Source organism: Mauremys reevesii, linkage group 1, assembly GCF_016161935.1.
Source record: "Mauremys reevesii isolate NIE-2019 linkage group 1, ASM1616193v1, whole genome shotgun sequence".
NCBI lineage: Eukaryota > Metazoa > Chordata > Testudines > Geoemydidae > Mauremys > Mauremys reevesii.
This window is the reverse complement of record NC_052623.1, coordinates 282532652-282552636: the sequence shown is the minus strand read 5'-3', so window position 1 is coordinate 282552636 and position 19985 is coordinate 282532652. Positions and strand designations below refer to the sequence as shown.

General features: G+C 47.9%; 1 long non-coding RNA gene across 1 annotated transcript in view; it reads left to right on the top strand.

The window, feature by feature from the left end:
* Positions 1–2157: 2157 nt before the first annotated feature.
* Positions 2158–19985, top strand: part of LOC120384544 — an 85332-nt gene continuing 67504 nt past the window's right edge. The window contains exon 1 of the long non-coding RNA XR_005588945.1: positions 2158–2379. This is a non-coding gene — a long non-coding RNA (uncharacterized LOC120384544). The remainder of the gene's footprint in view (positions 2380–19985) is intronic.

Genomic DNA, 19985 nt, shown 5'->3' with positions numbered 1-19985 from the left:
TAAGTGATCCTCTTCATTTCTTCCAGTGACCAGGATACCATCCAGATAGCACTGAACTCCTGACAAGCCACACAAGATCTGGTCCATAGCCCTCTGGAACAGGGCGGGAGCAGACGTTATTCCTAAAGGTAAGCGACAGTATCGATAAAGCCCCTTATGAGTCACAATAGTCAACAGCTCTTGGGACTTTTCATCGACGTGCATCTGTAAATATGCTTGACTCAGATCAATCTTACTGAACTTTTGTCCCCCAGCCAGGCCTGCGAAGAGGTTATCGATGCGGGGAAGCGGGTATTGCTCTGCACACAACACTGGCTTGACAGTGACTTTAAAATCACCGCAAATCCGGAGAGAGCCATCTTTCTTCACTATTGGAATGATAGGAGTGGCCCATGAGCTATGGGTAACTGGTATTAGGACTCCATTGGTGACCAGGCGCTCCAGGTCTGCTTCAACTTTTGGCCTGATGGCATATGGCACAGTTTGGGCTTTTAGATATTTTGGTGGACTGTCAGGTTTAATGTTCAATGTCACAGTGATTCCCTTCATACTTCCCAAATCATCTCCAAAAACAGCAGCATGTTTCCTTAGTATAGGGGTTAGACTGGTTTCTTCTTTAGTCATCCGGTGCACTTCTGCCCAGTTCAGTTGAATCGTCCCAAGTCAAGACCTACTCATTAAGGCTGGGTAGTTACCTCTCACCACAAACAGTGGCAATTTAGCAGCCTGTCCATTAAGCTCTACCTTAACATCAATAGTGCCCAACATGGGCACAGCTTCTCCCGTATACGTCTTCAGAACAGTTTTTGTGCCTTAAGCGGAAGATGCTGTAGCTTTTCTTTATACACAGTCTCGGAGACCAGTGAGACGGCTGCACCGGTGTCCAGTTCCATGTGTATAGGTTTGCCATCCAACAACGGGGTTACCCAGTATTCATGTGAGCCCACTGCCAAAGACAAAACATGCAGTGGCACTTCCTCTTGCAATGAGGTGTCACCTTGATCATCCTGGGTCTGCTCTAGGGTATGCAGGGTTCCTCTTTTTGTCGGCCAGACCACAGGCCTCTTTTTCTTTTGTTTACAGGCACACTCAATGTGTCCCTTTTTGCCACAGTGTCGACACCAGCATTCTGATGCCTGGTGACCCGGCTTACCACAGTGGTAACATTCTTGACTCTGCACAGTTTTGTGGGTTGGTTCTTGTGACACTTATTGCACCCTAGGGGATGCACCGATGTATTGCGCCTCCCTTGTAGCCAGTTCCATGCAGACAGCAATATCAACAGCCTTCTGTAATGTAAGCTGAGCCTCTGTCAGTAGGCGCTTCCGTATAGCTTCACTGTAGAGGCCACACACTAACCTGTCATGCAGGGCATCATTTAACATCTGTTTAAATTCACAGTGTTCTGCTAGCTTTTTTAAAATTGCTACAAATTGTACAACTGTTTCATCTTCCTTTTGGTCTCTTTTGTGGAACCTATATCTTTCAGCAATTACCAGTGGTTTTTGGGAAAAATGGGACCCCAGGATTTCCACAATGTCACTGTAAGATTTAGTCTCAGGCTTAACAGGGTGTAGTAAGCTGCGTAGCAGGGAGTAGGTTTTAGCCCCTACAACACTTAAGAATATTGGCACCTTCTTCGCTTCTGTAATGTCATTTGCAATAACAAAAAGCTCAAAACGCTCAGTATACACATGCCACTGCTCTATATTCTCATCAAAAGGTTCCAGTGGCCTGGTCAGAGTAGCCATGATTTTTAGTTTCACTTTCACAGTCAGTGCAAACAAGCAGTATTTTTGTTTGTTTGTTCTTTACCTTGACTTCTACTTCCTTCTGTTACTGGAGAAGCACCGGAATCCCATCCATCGTCACCACTTGTTATATCCTTGGGGGCAGCCGGTTTAGGAAGAAATCTCTTGAGGCCATACAGCAGACAGCTAACAAAACTACCATTTTATTTACAGACACAGAGCTCACTCAACCAGCCGAAACCGGTTGGGCTATCCCCTAATAATCTAACTCAGTTGCCATAGGAACAAAAACCATGACAACCAAATACACAACAACTACCATAAGAGCATAAGCACAGGCTTCTCTCTCTCTCTCTGTCACAGAGCTTGCACGAGGGGGAAGCTATGGGGGCTGGAGGGGCTAGTTTGCAGGAGTGGGTTCAAGTGGGGTTGGACTTTACTCCATGTTGAGGGAGGTAAGGGGATTTGGGGCAGGTGCCTTTGATTTGCATGGCTTGGATCTGTTCCCAGATCAGGGCCAGGTGCTCTAAGAAACCGCCAGTATCCAAACCCTTATGAGCAGGCACTGGCAGCTAGGCGGGGCAAAGAGCCAGGAGCTACCCCAGAGTGGAAGGTGTCGGAGTGGCAGGTAGGTTGGGGCTGCACCCTACTCTGAGCAAGAGAGTTGGGAGGAGCAGGAGCTGGGTTGGAAATGGTTGAATCAGATGGCATGGTGAGCACTGGGAGATAGTATCATAGACCTGCCTTGATAATAGATGCAAACTAAAAAAAAACACCAAAGCTTAATGAGCTTGACTCATTCAAGCACTTTATTTTTATTAGTATTTTCCTATAATGGTTTTGTTGGCATCTCCTGATAAACGTATTAAATAACTTGGAACAAATTTTACACTCACTGAATGCATAGAATGCTATCTTAAGTAAAGAGTAGCTGCAGTAACGTATTTGAGGACAGAGTTTGACCCCCAAGTGGGAAATTAAAAAACAAATGTTTTGTCACTTATAGTAAAATCTACTGAAGCTGTTGTAGGACAACCAATTAGAAAACTATTAGTATAGAAAAATACTTGCTCAAAATGTGCTCCATATCTCACACTCCGTTCATATGAACTTGACACTGAATGCTGCAGTAAGGGAGCTGGAGCTTTGTGTTTGGATGATCCTCAGCTGACCAGACATGCGTTTAAAAGGCAGTGGATACAATGTATCGAGAGCACTTAGTCTGTGAAACAGTCAGAGCCGGCTCTAGGTTTTTTGCCACCCCAAGCAACCCCCCCCCTTATTTATTTATTTATTTATTTGGCTTTTACACATTTGCACTTTGCAATGTTTTTTTTTTTGTTTTGTTTTGTTTTTGACTGTTTAAAATAAAAAAAATGAAAACAAAGAATTTGTAGTTAGTGAAATAAAACAATTTGCTACTAGTGTGCTCATTTACTCACTGGGCCGGCCAAGGAGTGAGCTGGGCTGTGTCTGCCTGGGCAGAGCTAGGGCTGCATCGGAGGCCTTGGCATAGGCAGGACGTCAGCGCCAACCCCAGGGCTCATGTGGTCCATGCGGGTCGGACCAAGTCACGCTGCTGGTGGGCTACTCAGCGTGGCTGTTGCTGCTGAGTAGCTAGAGGGTCCTAGAGCTGCATGGGAGACACCGAACAGCTCTGCCTCCTGTCTCTCCTTCCCCGCGAGCACACCCAGGGGCTTGGCGCTGCCCTCTGGAGCTGGGCATCGCAGCCCCATGCCAGCAGGAGCAAGCAGAGGGTGTGAGGGGGGGAGAGGGGGCTGCCTCCTCCCTCCAGCCAGGGCAGAATCACCTCTGCTCCCCAGGCGCCAATCCCAGTCTGAAATGGCAGTAGCAGCCCTGCCCACGGTCCCACGTCTTGCTATGCAGCGCAGGGAGGGGAGGAGGCTCTGAGAGCAGGGCTGCGGCCTGGCTCCTACACTGGCCTAGGGCCCCTGTGGCTGGAGGGGCAGCGGACCCCAGGGAGCCTGGCTTGGGGCAACCTCAGCAACACCCCAGAGTCCCAGGTGTAGCTCTCACACGGAGCGAGCTGGGGCGGCTGCGGGGTTCGGCTGCTGGGGCCCAGGGCAGAGCAGCCGGCGGCTGGTGATCTCAGGGCAGCATGCCCGGTCCTCCCACTCCCCAGGACCCCCGCGGGCTCAGCCTGTGCAGTGGCACAAGTTCGGCTGAGCCTGGGCTGCCGCTCCCCTCCCCAGGCAGAGGTAGCACAGGGGGGAGGAGAAGGCAGAGATGGGTACAAGCCAAGGAGGAGCCCGCAGCCGGTGCTAGAGGAGCGGCTCACCCGGCTGCCATGTTCCACTGCCACCCACTGCGCTCCGCCACCAGGGTAGGGCCACGCTACCAGCTCCTGCCTGAGGGGGGCTGTCCGCTGCCCGCGGGAAAGCAGCAGGGACACGCTCCTCACTGAGCTGACTCCCCCTGCCCCACTGCACAGCCTCGGCGGCACCCAGTCAGAGAACAACAGGGTGATCAGGATCCAGCCCAGCCCAGGACACTGCCTCAGGTTGGAGCTGGGGCCCCAGCATTGTGCCGTCCCTGATCATTTGCCGCCCCAAGCACCTGCTTGTTTTGCTGGTGCCTAGAGCTGCCCCTGGAAACAGCACTGATACAGTACACCTTATTTAGGTTAAATCCGCCCAGAGGATGAGAAATTCAGGTGTGAAAATGTGTGCAATAACCATGCAGATTAAATAAGATATAATTTTTTTTCTCCTTTATTGTGTTGTATCAACATGCCTATGGCTGCAGGCAAATGAAAGACTGACTATAAAAGAGGCCGTTCACACGCTCGTGCTAAAAGCAGCAATCAAAGTTGTAGTATATTAAATATTTCTTAATATGCCCTGGAAAGTATCTGATAAGATGTCCGGTTTCTGGGAGAGAAGAAACTCTTATTTTGTCTCATTCTATTCCACAAACATAAACTTGCCCTCATCAGCATCACGTCTGAGTACCTTCCAGTAGTATATCAAGTGATGTAACTAACATCTATCATGTGTGGTTCATTCTCTCTCATCTTTGCTCCACTAGGAGAACTGTGTGAGCTGTGGAGTGTTTTGCTTTTAATGTACATGCTGCTCTGTGTTGGAGAAGGCAGGATGAAGTATGCCTTGCTTTTGGAGCAGGTGATGGATTTTGGAGTGGTCTGCAGTTCTTGGGGGACTTTATTCCACAGTCTTGGAGCAGCCCTGAGAAAGTTTTGTCTCCCCCACAGACAAGCTTTAGTCTTGTGGTAGGAAGTTCCATTTTGCCTGTGGAGTTGTTCACCGTGGTCCTTATCCCCAGCGGCAGATATGGGGTTTGTGGTGCCCTGGGCCAGAGCAAGTGGGAATCATGCTTCACTCTGGCCCGCTCTACCTGCCCGGCGCTCCTGCCATGGAACAGGGGTCAAGATGTGGGGGGCTTCCCCTGTTCCCTGGCAGGAGTGCTGGGTGGGTGGAGTGGGTTGGGGTGCAGGGCCCCCAGATGGATGGGGCCCCTGGCCCAGGGCCCCATTGGCCTAGTGGCTAATCTGCCACTGCTTATCCCAGAGTTGTAGGGGATCTTCCAGATGTGCAGGCCTTAAATCATTGAACACCTCTGAAGGTAAGAACCAAAACCTTAAACTTGATTCAGTAGTCCAAGGGAAACCATTGTAGAGGGTAAAGGACAGGTTCCATTTGTTTCTGTGCCTTATATATATACTCCAGCATTATATACAGACATTATACAGTATTTGCCAACAGTTAAGTGCACATCCACTAAAATCAGACGTACAGTTTAGTCACCTATTTTACTGAATAGCTGTAGCTAATATAAAACCAGCTAAGCAATAACTGCTGGAGATAAAACCACTGTGCTGCCAGACACACGCTTACATAATGTTGGAATGCAAGATTAACAGAAAAAAGCCACATTAGACAGTCCCAGTATCCTCCAGAAAGAAGAGACACAGCCGCTCCAGAGGGCTGGGAGAGAGGGCTAGACCGTCACAGGTTCATGGGTGCAGTAGCCATCCCTCTCCCCCCTCCCTGCTCATTTGAAGATCCCGATGTTGGCTGGCGCCATCCACAAAATTTCTCCATGGGAGTGTCCCTGTAAGAGAAAAAGGGGATAAGTGCGTAGGGGGCTAGGTAATGGTCTAGTGCCAGCAGCACCTTCACAGCCACTGACTGCAGTGCCATCAGACTGTACTCCTTATAATTGGTCAGTGGACTTTCTGCCCTCTTGCACCAGCCCCTGCTCTCCAGGCAACAGCAGAGTAGGGAACAATCTCAGGGCTCTAGTGGCCTCCTTACCCTACATGGGTTCTTCCCCTTGCGAAAGGAGAATAAGGAGAATGATGGACACTGTTTATATTTAAAGGGGGAGAAAGACCTAATCATGCTAGGTAGAGGAGCAACTGGGCATTGCCTGTATGGAGGCTGAGGGATAGGAGATGAGCTATAAATTCATATAAAAACAATGAAGCCCATTGCCCTGCTTTCCTGGCGCATAAAGAAGGGAAATATTAATGGACTGCCAGGTCATGGTTTGATGGGGAATTCTTGATTTGAAACCATCACGTTGTGCTCTTTAGTAGTCCATGTCACTGCATGATAGTAACTTCCTCCCTTCCCTCTTATTATTCATAACTCACTTGTTGCATCTTGTCTTTTTAATTAGGCCGGCATTCAGCAAGCTATTTAATTATGTGAGTAATACCATTGAAGGCAATGCTACTACACACATACTTAGTCAGACACATGCTAACGTGTCCTGCAAAACTGAGTCCTTAGATTGCAACCTCTTTAAGGCAGGACCTCTCTTATTATGTATTTGTGCAGTGTCAGGGACAATGGGGCCCTGGTTTCTGTTGGGGCCTCTAACCACTATTTTAATATAAACAATAATTGTGGTGATAAGCTTTTGGGGCATAAGCCAAGAATATCTACTATTTGTGTGTATATAGTGCCTAGCTCATTGAGCCCGATTCTAAATGGGACTACTAGGGAATCATGCTTCACTCTGGCCCTTGCTCTACTGGTTGAACAGTTAGAGTGTGAGCTTCCCTAGTGCTGCTCTGCATCTATTGGGGGGGGGCAGGGTGCTCAAACATGGTCACTACAGGTATGTGTACACATCTGCTGGGAATGAGTCTCAGATCTTAGGTCAGGGTTGGCAACCTTCGGCCCGCAGCCCATCAGGGTAATCCACTGGCGGGGCATGGGACATTTTGTTTATGTTGACCGTCCACAGGCACCACCACCCTGCAGCTACCAGTGGCCACGGTTTGCCATTCCTGGCCAATGGGAGCTGTGGGAAGCGGTGGCCAGCATGTCCCTGCGGCCCGTGCCGCTTCCTGCAGCTCCCATTGGCTGGGAACGGCGAACCGTGGCCACTGGGAGCTGTGAGCGGCAATGCCTGCAGATGGTTAATGTAAACAAACTGTCTCATGGCCCGCCAGTGCATTACCCTGATGGGCCACGTGCCGAAGGTTGCCAACCCCTGCCCTAGGCTGACAGACTTGTGCTAGCAAGGCTCCAGCTAGCATGCTAAAAATAGCTGTGTAAACGTTGCCTTGATGTTGGGCTCAGGCTCTGAAGCCCACTCCCTCCCTTCTCTTGAGCCTGAGCTAGAGCATCCACGTTGCTATGTTTAGCATGCTACCATGAACCCTGCTACCACAAATCTGTTGACCTGGGACGCGAGACTTGCTCCCAACAGGTGTGTAGACACATACCCTATGGGGCCTGGAGCTTGGCAGCTTGCCTCCCTTGTGCTCCCCAGCACTTGGCAGCCAACACTGTGGTGCCGCCTCTATGGGTGGGATAGAGAAGAGGAGGCTCCCTTTGCCCTCTCCCCCTTTGTGCCTTAACTTGGCCCTGATCTTATATGGATAGAAATCCCTTTAACTTTCATACCAACAGTTGGAGCTGAGTCACTTTGTTAATCTAGAGCAGAAATCTGATGACTTCCCTCGAACATACTAAAGCTAGGTTGCTCTGGGAACTGCAGCTGTTGGCGTCTTGATGATTGGGATACTTGCCAGTAAATACACTGCCTAGACAAAGCTGTGTAATATAATTTCTCACTAAGTATATAGGTCAATCTTTTCTATATGGGGTGGATTAAGATGAGGCGTCCTAGAGGAATCAAAGAGTGGAATAGATCCACAAATGTTAGGGTCTTTAGCAAAGTATGAGATCCCTGATAAATGGACTCTTCGGTCTGTTCTTAGCACAGACCGAATCCTTGCTTTCCTCACTCCCAGGCAGACTCCTGAGTCTCTCTTCTTTATCTCATTCACTTCCAAGCCCTGAAGTGAGCCTGACCTTGGTGGTTCTGTTTTTGCTTTTTTCAGCTCAACATTCTCTTTTTTGGGAGAGTTGAGAGGAACAATAATTGTAGCTGATTGCCACCCTTCCTCTTTCCCCTGTCAGTGTGATATTGGAGCATGGGTATTGCATGACAAAAAGGCTCTGGTATTGCACTGGAAATGTGGCCTACCACCACAAATTTAGCCCTGGCTTTCTTGTTCAGATGCTACAAGGTCACCAGTCAGACCTTGACTTTTGTGGAGCAGCTACGCCCCACGCCAGTCACCTCCTTGCCCTGTTGCCATCATCTGTCTCTGTTTCTTCCTTCCAATGTAAGTATAAATGAGTCACAAACCATGACACACACTGGGGACTGCAAAATGACACAGTTTCCTGGAGATCTTCATTCTCTGATCATCATTGATAAGAATTCTTTGGCTTGGCTTGACAAGATTTGCATATGCCAAATAAAATAATAATAATGAGTTGAAGGGGATTTTGACCTAATAATGCTGAAAAGTTGTGCTTTCATGAAGGAATTGTGTGTGCGCGCTTTACTAATATGCCTGATTCATCCTGGCCTTCTTCCTTCTGACACTGCCCTTTTCTCCTTGCACACATTCTGTGTTCTGCCTATTTTAATTTCACTTAACATCTTCATAGCCCAGATTAATCACCATTCTCCACCACCACATGATTCTGCTGTGCCAACTTCATTGTAATTAGCAGATTCCCTATCCTTTTATCCTGCTGTGTTTGTGTGTTTCTGGTAGGTTAATTTGGACTTAATTGTTTTACCTCAGACAAATCACACTGAAGCCTGTATCTCATAAAAATGTAATGCAAAGTAGAGTTCAAAACAGAACAAGAGGCTGGCTCTGAATTCTACTACCCACAACTTAATTCCATGATCTGAATGCAAAATTGAAGAAGTTTGCCCAACTCATGAAAAATTGACAATCCTGTGTAAATACTGTAATTCTGCTATTTTTTTAAAATGTATAGGATGACCAATTTAAATGGAGGCACCTCTCCTAGGATGGGGGTAAAGAGTATATTCTGGAGGAGTTTAGCATCTGGAGGTGGGGAGAAGATGGCTCATATGCTAGTTGTTTGACAATGACATATCTGGATATCAGTGTTCCTTCTCCACATCTCTATTACATATTTCTCTCTGCCACCTTTACTCCCACTTTGCTGTTCTGAATCATTGTCTCTAATAGCTGTTATAACAAATGTAATTATTACCAATGAAGAGCAAGATTCATTTATTAGGATTGCAGTTGTGTTCCATGTAGTATGTGCAGGGCTTCACATATAACTTCCAGTCACTAAGGGGATGGATCGGGTCTAGTATATGTATTTTTGTACTTTTTTTTTCTTTTTTCCACAGTCACTCTTAATGCTGCAACGTAAAACAGATGCATCTGGTCAAATGAAGAGATGTTATAAAAGAAACATAATCTCTTTCTCTTGTCTGCATAGATTATTTCTTCTTGGTTGTAAATGTCATTTCATTTTTGTTTTAAATACAATGTGGATGGTAGTATTCATCCTATTTGAGCACAGGCGCACTGAAGTCTCTTCTGGCAGTTTGACATCCTCTGCCAAATGTATTACTCCCTGCTGGTAGAGCCTAGTTGCCACAAGGCTGTTGGCCTTGATGAAAACAAGTTCATCTACTATTTTGAATTTCAAACTTGACCTTGCTGGGCTTACTAAATTAACCACTGTACTAAACACACAATATGTAGCACAAAGGCCAAATATCTAAAAAATGTCCCAGCTTTTCTCCTTCATTCTCCTCTAAACCATTAATTTCCTCTTTGGCACAGTTATTGTAAAATACTCTGTGCTGTGGCTAACATCCATGATCAACAAGCTTTCAGCAAAGTACACACAAACAAACAAAAAAATCCAGTGTTGCTCATCAAAAATACTTATACAAGCATAGCACATCCTCCCTGACCAGTCTTGGGTTCAAACATACCAGTGCCTACCTGTGGGGGGATGGCATGTGTCCACCGGCATTGTGTTCCCAGGCTGGGGGCAAATTGGGGGGGAGGGAGGGAGGGAGGAGAGAAGTGTGCCTCTGTTCACACAATATGCTCTGCCAAAATGAGACACTATGCACTACAGTTGTGGGTGTTTGCTTGGATCCACTGGGCTTGTTGAGCTTGGTTCCCCCTTGATGGGTCTTCAGAATGCCTGGGGACTCTGCTAAACCCCTACACTAGGGATGCCCACTGCTGGCACCAAAACAGGCCATTTGTCTCAGTAAATTGTGCAGATCTGTGATTATTTTTTCCTTTTTTTTTTTTTTAAATTGAAGAGTTAACACTGACATTTAAATCACCAGCAGTGGGCATCTGAGTTAACATCTCACTGAAATGAATGGGGCAGTTCACACTCCTCAGGGCAATATACCAAGTGCTTTGTAGACCCACTAGACATTGCTGCAGGGGCTACACTCAGTGTGCTTTCTCCCAGCCATCTGTGCCTGGGTTTTCTTCACAATCATACGTTACTCTTTTTTTAGGAAAGCTGAGATATTGGAGAAGAAGACAGCACTGTCAGAAAGATTCTGGCATGCCATACCACCACCTACTGACTTAATCCAAGCCCAGAGCTGGACTGGGGTATGTCTGGGATCTTTCATTTCCCATCCTCAAGGACCCGTGCAAGGAAGCAGTGAAGAAACTATTGTGCAGGAGTCTTCATTCCCATATCTTTTACCCCTTGGAATGAGGGGAGGAAGGCAGTGGGGCAGCCAGTGAAAAGGAGAGGGTAGGAATCACTAGCAGGAGTAAAAGTACCAAGTTGGTTGTTAGTTACTGGAAGGAGAAAGGCTGTGAAGAAGAGAGGGGAAGGGGTTTACAGACAGGAAGAGGATAGGGCTCATGGCTGAGGGTGAATGACCGAGCATGGCCCTTCTGAGTGAGGAAGTAATGGACAGTGGCTATTCATATGAAGGCAGCCGGGGGTGGGGGGTGAAGCGGGGAGGGGAGAATGAGTAGGGATTAGTACATGAGGCAGAAGAAGGCAATAAAAAAAGAAACAGAGGGCACCGTTTATCTGTGGAGATCAGAATGACAGCAGCAGTGGAAGGGAGATGGGGGTTTCCAGGGAAGGTATGAGGGGCACGTGGGGGCATGGGAGAGGAAGGGAGCTAGAAACTGCAAAGGAGGCCAGGCCATGACTCTGCTCCCCTTCTGCACCAGGCAGGATTGCTGAGCCAGGATATGTGGAGGAAAGGCTGATGCAGCTCCTGCTCTGCGATATGCTCTGCCCCCACTCCCAGAGACATTCTGCATGAGTCAGACCAATTTGGCCTCCAGGGCCTTACTAAGGCCCTCTACCTCCTCTCAGCATGGACTCTGGCTGTTCACTGGCTTAACTCCGGTGATCTCAGAGGAGCTGTTCTTCAATTACACTGTGTAAATTAAACCAGTATCAGGCCCTCGGTCTCTCAGGAGCACTGGTACTGAGAAAATCATGCCCCAGCTGCCATCAGCAGAGGTGCTCAAGCTGAACTCCCTTTGATTTAAGCCCAGAGGTGAAAGTAAGCCAGTACGCCAAGAGCCGGTGCGCCATACTGGGGTGGCCTGGCTTCCCCTGGCAGCAATTTAAAGGGCCTGGGGCTCCCAGCATCAGCTGGAGCCCTGGGCCCTTTAAAGTGCCGCCAGAGCCCTGCTGCCGGAGCCCTAAGGTAGCAGTGGTGGGGCTCCAGCAGTTATTTAAAGGGTCCAGGGCTGCAGCAGCCACTACCGCCCCAGCCCAAAAGCCGCCAGAGCCCCGCCGCCGCCTCCCCAGGGCTCCAGGGACAATTTAAAGGGTCCTGGGTTCTGGTAGCCGCTACTACCCTGAGCCCTTTAAATCATCCCTGGAGCCTGCTGGAGCCCTGGGGTAGCAGAGGCGGGGCTCCAGTGGCGATTTAAAGGGCCAGGGGCTCGGCCACCGCTACAGCCTTGGGCCCTTTAACTTGCCGCCGAGCACCACCACTGCTACCCCAGGGCTTCAGCAGCGTGGCTCGGGTGGCGATTTAAAGGGCTCAGGGCTCCCAGTGCTCCTACTCTCTGGGGTCCTTTAAATTGCCTCCCATGCCCCACTGCTGGAGCCTTGGGGTAGCAGCGGCGGGGCTCCGATGGTGATGTAAAGGGCCAAGTGCTCCCGGCTGCCGCTACTGCAGCGGAGCCCCGAGCCCTTTAAAGCTCTGCCAGAGGCTGGGCGCCCTCCGATGGTGATTTAAAGTTCCCGGGGCTCCACTGAAGTAGCTGCAGCTGGAGCCCCGGGCCCTTTAAATCACCCCGGGGCTCCCACATAGTTCCGGGGGTGATTTAAAGGGCCCGGGGCCCTGGGGCTCCCAGCTGCTGCTACCACAGCCCCAGCCCCAGCCCCAGGCCCTTTAAATCCTGATTTAAAGTGCCTGCGTATTTAAAGGCCCCGCCCATTCTGGTAGAGGCCACGCCTCTTCCGGTTGAGGCCCTGCCCCCTCCCAAGGACTCCAGAGTAGCGGTAAATCTTTTGAGTTACTTTCACCCCTGTTTAAGCCTGACTCCAGTGTTCTCTTTCAGGGGCCCTAAACTCTGGAACAAGCTCCCTCAGGTCTGAATTAGCTCTGATTTGTCTCTCTCTCTCTCTTTTTGTTTTAAGAGCATTGTAAGGTGAACCCATTTGCATGGGCTGCTGCAGGTTATGGGTTGTAAAGTGTGTGTGAACTGAGTGAGGTTGCATTTATGGGGAGAGAAGAGTTCTGCTGGTTTTTAATTTGATTTTTTTGCTCTTGTGTAGCCTATGGATGAGGCACCTAGAGGCCTGGAGCAGCCCTTTTTGTGTGTCCCAATCTGAATGAAAAATTATATAATTTGGTATAGTATTTCATTGTGCTAAAGCAGGGGTGGGCAAACTTTTTGGCCCGAGGGCCACAGCGGGGTGGGGAAATTGCATGCAGGGCCATGAATGTAGGGCTGGGGCAGGGGGTTGGGGTGTGGAAGGAGTGCAGGGTGTAGGGGGGGTGCAGTGTGCAGAAAGGGGCTCAGGGCAGGGACGTGGTGCTGGCCACTTCCAGCAGCAGCCGCAGGGCCCGCGGCACCACGGGGGTGGCAATCCTGCAGGCCAGATCCAAAGCCCTGACAGGCTATAGTTTGCCCACCCCTGTGCTAAATCGGCACCGAGCCAGCATAGATATGCCTCATGGTAAAACTATTGTAGCTAAGGTGGAAGTCAACAGGACTGGCTGAGTAACTGAGGGCAGAATTTGCCATAATGTCTATAGCAGCCAGTTACTTGCATCACTGCTGCATGTCACAAGCCTAACCTATGGATGAACCAGTGTATGGGTACACTTGCTGTTTTGTCTCCGCGGGCAAAAAGAATGACCTAACACAAAGCCTGAAATCCTCAGGAGGTTCAGTCATGTATTATTACTGGAGCAGATCAAAGCCTTGGCTTGCATGAGTTCAAGCTTCCCCTTTAAACAATACCTTGTGTCTCAGGACAATGTGTTTAATTATTTGCTATGGGAACGCTAGAAATAATAGTTCTCTGTGACTCACTCATAAAAGTGGCTTTCACCTGATAACCCTCCTGAAGGTCTCTTCCTCTCCTCACCACACCAATATGACAATATGGGCTAGATTCTTGAAAGAAATAATGGGTAAACAGTATTTGGTTGAATTCTAATCAATAAAAAGCACTTTTTACTATCTCTGTTTTTCAGAAGAATAGCAGTAAGGAGATGAGTGTTCTATTTATATTTTAGGCATTTTTATTGTGTACTTCACTTTGGTGAGTCCCTCATTTCATTAAATCCAATTACCTTAAAAAGGTGGAGCTCACCACCCTTCTTCCTTTAAACTGTCTCCTTACAGAGGTAGGGACTAGTGCAGGGATCGGCAACCTTTGGCATGCAGCCTGTCAGGGAAATCCGCTGGCGGGCCCGGATGGTTTGCTTACCTGCAGTGTCTGCAGGTTTGGCCAATCACAGCCCCCACTGGCTGCAGTTTGCTGTTCCAGGCCAATGGGGGGCTGCAGGATGTGGCGACCAGCACATCCTTTGGCCTGCGCCGCTTCCCGCAGCCCCATTGGCCTGGAATGGCGAACTGCGGCCAGTGGGAGCTGCGATCAGCCGAACCTATGGACGCTGCAGGTAAACAAACCTGCCCAGCCCACCAGGGGCTTATCCTGGCTGCAGGGGCGGCTCCAGGCACCAGCACTCCAAGCGCGTGCCTGGGGCAGCAAGCCGCGGGTGGCACTCTGCCGGTCGCCACTAGGGCGGCAGCCAGGGTGCCTTCGGCGGCTTGCCTGCGGAGGGTCCACTGGTCCCGCGGCTTCGGCGGACCCTCCGTGCTTGGGGCGGCAAAATGTCTATAGCCGCCCCTGCCTGGCGGGCTGCGTGCCAAAGGTTGCTGATCCCTGAACTAGTGGCTGATTCCATCTGCATCAAGTATCTCTGCAGGTGTGTCTTTGTTTAACCAGTACTTTATGGTGTCATTTAGCATCTGTCTGCTCAAGAGGCAGTCCTGCAAGGCACTGAGCACCCATAGAGGGTCATCCTTAGGATTTATGGGGCCGTATGGGGTATTAGTAAACTGGTGCCCCTATACCTGATGGCAGCCTGGGCTTGCATGTATATTTTAGATAAGGGTGGTCTTTTGAAGGATTTATTTAAAAAACTATATGTCTGAAGATCCAAGCATTTAAAGCTAAAGATGAATACTCAGATTGTGCATCTCAAACTCTATGCAAGGATTTTTAGAGATGTGATTTTATAATCTTCAGCAACACACTAATAAAATATTTTTTTAAACAAATTTTAAACTAAAGTCCTATAGACTAACATGTTCTAAGTAAATATTACAGTAATGCACAACTTTTTTTGTCAGTAAATTCAAAAATTGACAGTATATCCCTGGGCATTGGCAAATGCCCATTAAATGGTTTTCCTTGAATGGCTCTTTAACAGTTTCAATGTTGTGCTAATAGGTCTGGCAGGCTGGAAGGCTTTTTTGCTTTTAAGTGCTAGATCCCCTCCAGAGGAAGAGTCACTAGGCTGCAGCAGCCACCTGTGGTGGGAGCCTGCAGAAAGGGTCAGAACAGGGATAGGAGGAGATGGGTGGGTGGACACTAAGACCCAGGGGTGCCCCAAAATTTCAGGTGCCTTACACAGCCGTGTATGCTGCCTATGCCTAAGGACAGCTCTGCACCTTTGTTTATCATTGAAATCACAGGGGAGCTGAGGGCACTCAGCACTTTGGGGGAGGTACCCAGTATCAGGCTGATCCTACATAAGAATGGCCCTACTGGGTCAGACCAAAGGTCCATTTAGCCCAGTATCCTGTCTTCGACAGTGGTCAGTACAAGGTGCCCTAGAGGGAATGAACAGAACAGGTAATCATCAAGAGATCCATCCCCTGTCGCTCATTCTCAGCTTCTGGCAAACAGAGACTAGGGACACCATTCCTGCCCATCCTGGCTAATAGCCATTGATGGACCTATCCTCCATGAATTTATCTAGGTTGTTTTTTTTAACCCTGTTATGGTCTTGGCCTTCACAACATCCTCTGGCAAGGAGTTCCACTGATTAACTGTGTGTTGTGTGAATAAATACTTCCTTTTGTTCGTTTTAAACCTGCTGCCTATTAATTTCATTTGGTGACCCCTAGTTCTTGTGTTATGAGAAGTAGTAAACAATACTTCCCAATCTACTTTCTGTACACCTTAACTGTCTCTTTTCCAGGCTGAAAAGTCCCAGTCTTATTAATCTCTCTTCATACAGAAGTCGTTCCATACCCCTAATCATTTTTGTTGCCCTTTTCTGAACCTTTTCCAATTCCAATATATTTTTTGAGATGGGGCGACCACATCTGCACAAAGTATTCAAGATGTGGGTGTACCATGGCTTTATAGAGAGGCAACATGATATCCTGTGGTGTTACTCATATTTGTAATTTTTATTCATGCAGTTATTTCACTATGTTACTCTACTGGTGAGATTTAGGGTTGTAGCATGGGTCCCATAGCACTTTCTCTCACCCACACTTTGTATATTATATATTACAAAGAGTATTATTGTAGGTGCCTTCAATTCAAGGATCTGCTTTTCAAATATTAACGAATTATTTCTTAGGGAAAATGATTCATTTTTAAGTGTGATCTCAGGTTCACACATTACCCATGGCTGAGTTTTTAGAATGATCCAGTCCTTTTCTTAGCTACTAGACCATCCATTCTGATGTAATACAGGTCAATGTTGCATTTTATGCAGATAGAACAGGGTAATCCGCTGGTGGGCTGTGAGACAGTTTGTTTACATTGACAGTCCGTAGGCACGGCTGCCCGCTGCTCCCGTGACCACAGTTTGCTGTTCCCAGACAATGGGAGCTGCGGGAAGCAGCATGAGCCACAGGGACTTGCTGGCTGCTGCTTTCCACGTTGACCGTGAATGGTGAACCGCAGCCACTGGGAGCTGTGAGCGTCTGTGCCTGCGGACAGTCAATGTAAACAAACTGTCTCACAGCCCACCGGTGGATTACGCTGACGGGCCGCAGGTTGCCCAGCACTGACATAGACCCTCCACTGACATCAGAGAACGTTCTGCCTGAAGAATATAAAGACTGCGGGTGGGAGAGGAAATTTTTGCCCTCTGACTTACATTTTATTTTCAGAACACTGAGACAGGGGTGCTGGAACAATTTATATAACGGGGGTGCTGAAAACCACTGAACTGTAAACCCTGTATATGATGGAAACCACTTCAAGCCAGGGGGTCCGGCAGCACCTATGCACTGAGACTTTAATTACTGTGAGTAATGTGAAAATAAGGGTCCTCAGCTGATGTGAACTGCCTGATAATATACACCAGCTAATGATCTGGCCCAGATAAATTTGAAGCACTGTATCTTTACAGTAATTCTGAAGATTCTTTCTTAATCGTTAAAATTCACATAGATATTATCAAGAGAGAATTAATTAGTATTTATTCATTAAAATAACAAAATACCTACTGTATTATCCTTTTTCATAGGTCTGATCTTGTGTCATTGCTTTTCAGATAAATATCTAGAGGCTTTCATTATAAACCAGGGATCGGCAACCTTTGGCCTGCGGCCTGCCAGGGTAAGCCCCCTGGTGGGCCAGGCTGGTTTGTTTACCTGCTGCATCCACAGGTTTGGCCGATCGCAGCTCCCAATGGCCTCGGTTCGCCGCTCCAGGCCAATGGGGGGCTGCGGGAAGCAGCCCCGAGCACATCCCTCGGCCTGCACCGCTTCCCGCAGCCCCCATTTGCCTGGAGCGGCAAATTGCAGCCAGTGGGAGCTGCAATCAGCCGAACCTGTGGACTCAGCAGGTAAACAAACTGGCCTGGCCTGCCAGGGGGTTTATCCTGGTGTGCCATGTGCCAAATGTTGCTGATCCCTATTATAAATGGATGATGACTGATCACAAGGGAATCTTGCTTATGTACATTTCTACGTGAGAGAAAAATATTTTAGGTTAAAGATTTACCCAATTACTGAATCATTAACTGCAGTGCTGGCTGCTTCCATACAAGCTGAAAAGAGTCTGGCTAGTTTTGATTCTAGTTTAATCATTGAAGTTTGGATTGATCTGCCAAAAATAACTTGAGTTCAGTAGGAACAAGAAGGAACTCCTTAGATAACTGAGTGTGCAGAATTGTTCCCTATATTCCAGAGTGTCTATTGGGTTTTGAAAATGCTTTTTGTTTCTATTCCACCACCCCAAAATCTGAGGCCAAAGAAAAGAGACTGGGTAAACATGTGCACTACAAACAAACAAATCCCCAAAAGATTATTTTAAACAATTGCTAATATTTCAAAGGACAGGATTTTCTCCAGGAACAATGCACAAAGGAAAAAGGAAATTTAATTAACTTTTGAACTTACACACTATTTTATGTCTTGTTACTTATTTATTCACCTTGCATCATAAGATAGAATGGTGTAATGTAACAATACACGCTAGCATTGTGACAAGCTTGGACACAGTTTGTCAATGGCTTACTAACCAATGCACAGTGGAAATCTCAGTACAAATGAAACAGCACCAACATTTAAATAGTAATTTTACTAGTAATTTACACCTTTCATCCAAGTTGCTCAAAGCACTTTACAAATCTTAAGTAAGCAAGTTTCACAACACCCTTGTGTAATCTACCTCCTTCACTCATTTTATAAAATCAAACAAGTGCACAGATTTTTCAGGTGCCACCCATTAGGTATCCAAACACTGAAGCACCAAGAATCACTGTGTCTTTTGTAAAAATGTTAGCCTAAGTGGTTTGCTAAGAGTATGCGTAGCATATCAGTGATGGAAGTGGGAACAGAGCACAGCAGTCCTGCTCTCTTGTAATGTGCTCTAGCCACAAGCCCAGGATATCTTTCCAAAAGAACACTGGTGGTTGAGAAAGAAAGAGGGCAGGTTGAATATTTGACAGAAAATTGCAAAGGAAGTGGGGGAAAATGATGAAAATAGAAAAATTGTAGTGGAAAGATTGAGAAGTACAGGCAGCCTGCAGAGCTACCAATATAGGTGTAACGCTGACAGACCTCAGTCATCAGCAGGCAGGATTGAACCTGAGCTCTCTGGAGCTTAGTGCATGAGCCTCTACAGCATGAGCTAAAAGCCAACGGCCTGTTAGCTAAGGCTGTGGAGCACATTTAGCTCTTATTTTTTCTCTCTCTAAATGCTCTTGGTGCCACTAGATTGGACAGAACACCACACCCAGTTGGTGTGTGGGTTTCATAGGCAGAAGCTAATTTTGACTAGTTTCAATCCTAATGCAGCTAAACAACTGGAGGGAAATGGTCACATGCGCCTAAGCTTTTTAAGAAAAATCAAAGGTTTGTTGAGGAAACTGCAACTTTCAATGCACAATGCAACTTTTTTAAAATGCCACTCACTTTTGAATTGGCTGGCAGTTGGGGCAGTGACAAGGGTGGATTAGGATGACCTCAAGGACTTTGTCTTCTGCTGCTGCCCAGCCACACCATGGGACAGGTTTGAGGAGGGCCTGGTGAGTGGGGCTACATGGAAGCTGGGCCCCCATGAGGCCTCCAGGGTCTCTAAGCTGGGGCTGGCCCTAGAGCACAGGAGCCAGAGGGCTCCACCCTGCCCTGGGGATTGGGCAGGAAGTGAGTTACAAAAAGCAGATCTTTTCCCATGACAGAAGCAAGCAGGGAACAGTCAACAGAATACTGGCATAGCATGTCACAACTTTATTTAGGGCACGTCTACACTGACAAAGTTACAGCACCGGCAGTTACAGCGCCGCTCAGAGAGCTCAGAAGGAAAACCGCTGTTGTGTGCTCGCACTGACAGCTGCTTGTGCAATAGCATGTTCATACTTGTGGCACTCGCAGTGGTATTCGGAGAGGTGCACTCTGGGCAGCTATCCCACAGAGCCCCTCTTTCTCTCTTGCCACTAAGACTTGTGGGAAGGCGGAGGGGGTCACGGGGCATCCTTGGTCCTGTCTCAATGCCCCATGATGCATTGCTTCACATCCCAGCAAGCCCTGTGCTTCCATTTGCATTTGGCGCCATCTTTCAACCATTTGTGTACTGCACGCCCTGCCTCATTCGGGCTGCAGGAATGGATCCTGAACTGCTGACCAGTATGCTGCTCGCTCTGACCAACACGTCATGAGTGGCAGTGGAATTATTCCTTAAACTACAAAGGCAAGAGTAGTGCAACACTGATCTCACCACATGTAGTAGCTACAACACAAGCTTGCTTGTGGAATTCACGGAGGTGCTGACCACAGTGGAACACCACTTTGGCGCTCGGGAAACAAGCACTGAGTGGTGGGATCACATTGTGATGCACATCTGAGATGACAAGCAATGGCTGCAGAACTTTTGGATGAGGACAGCCACATTCATGGGACTGCGTGATCAGCTCGCCCCAGCCCTCTGGCACAAA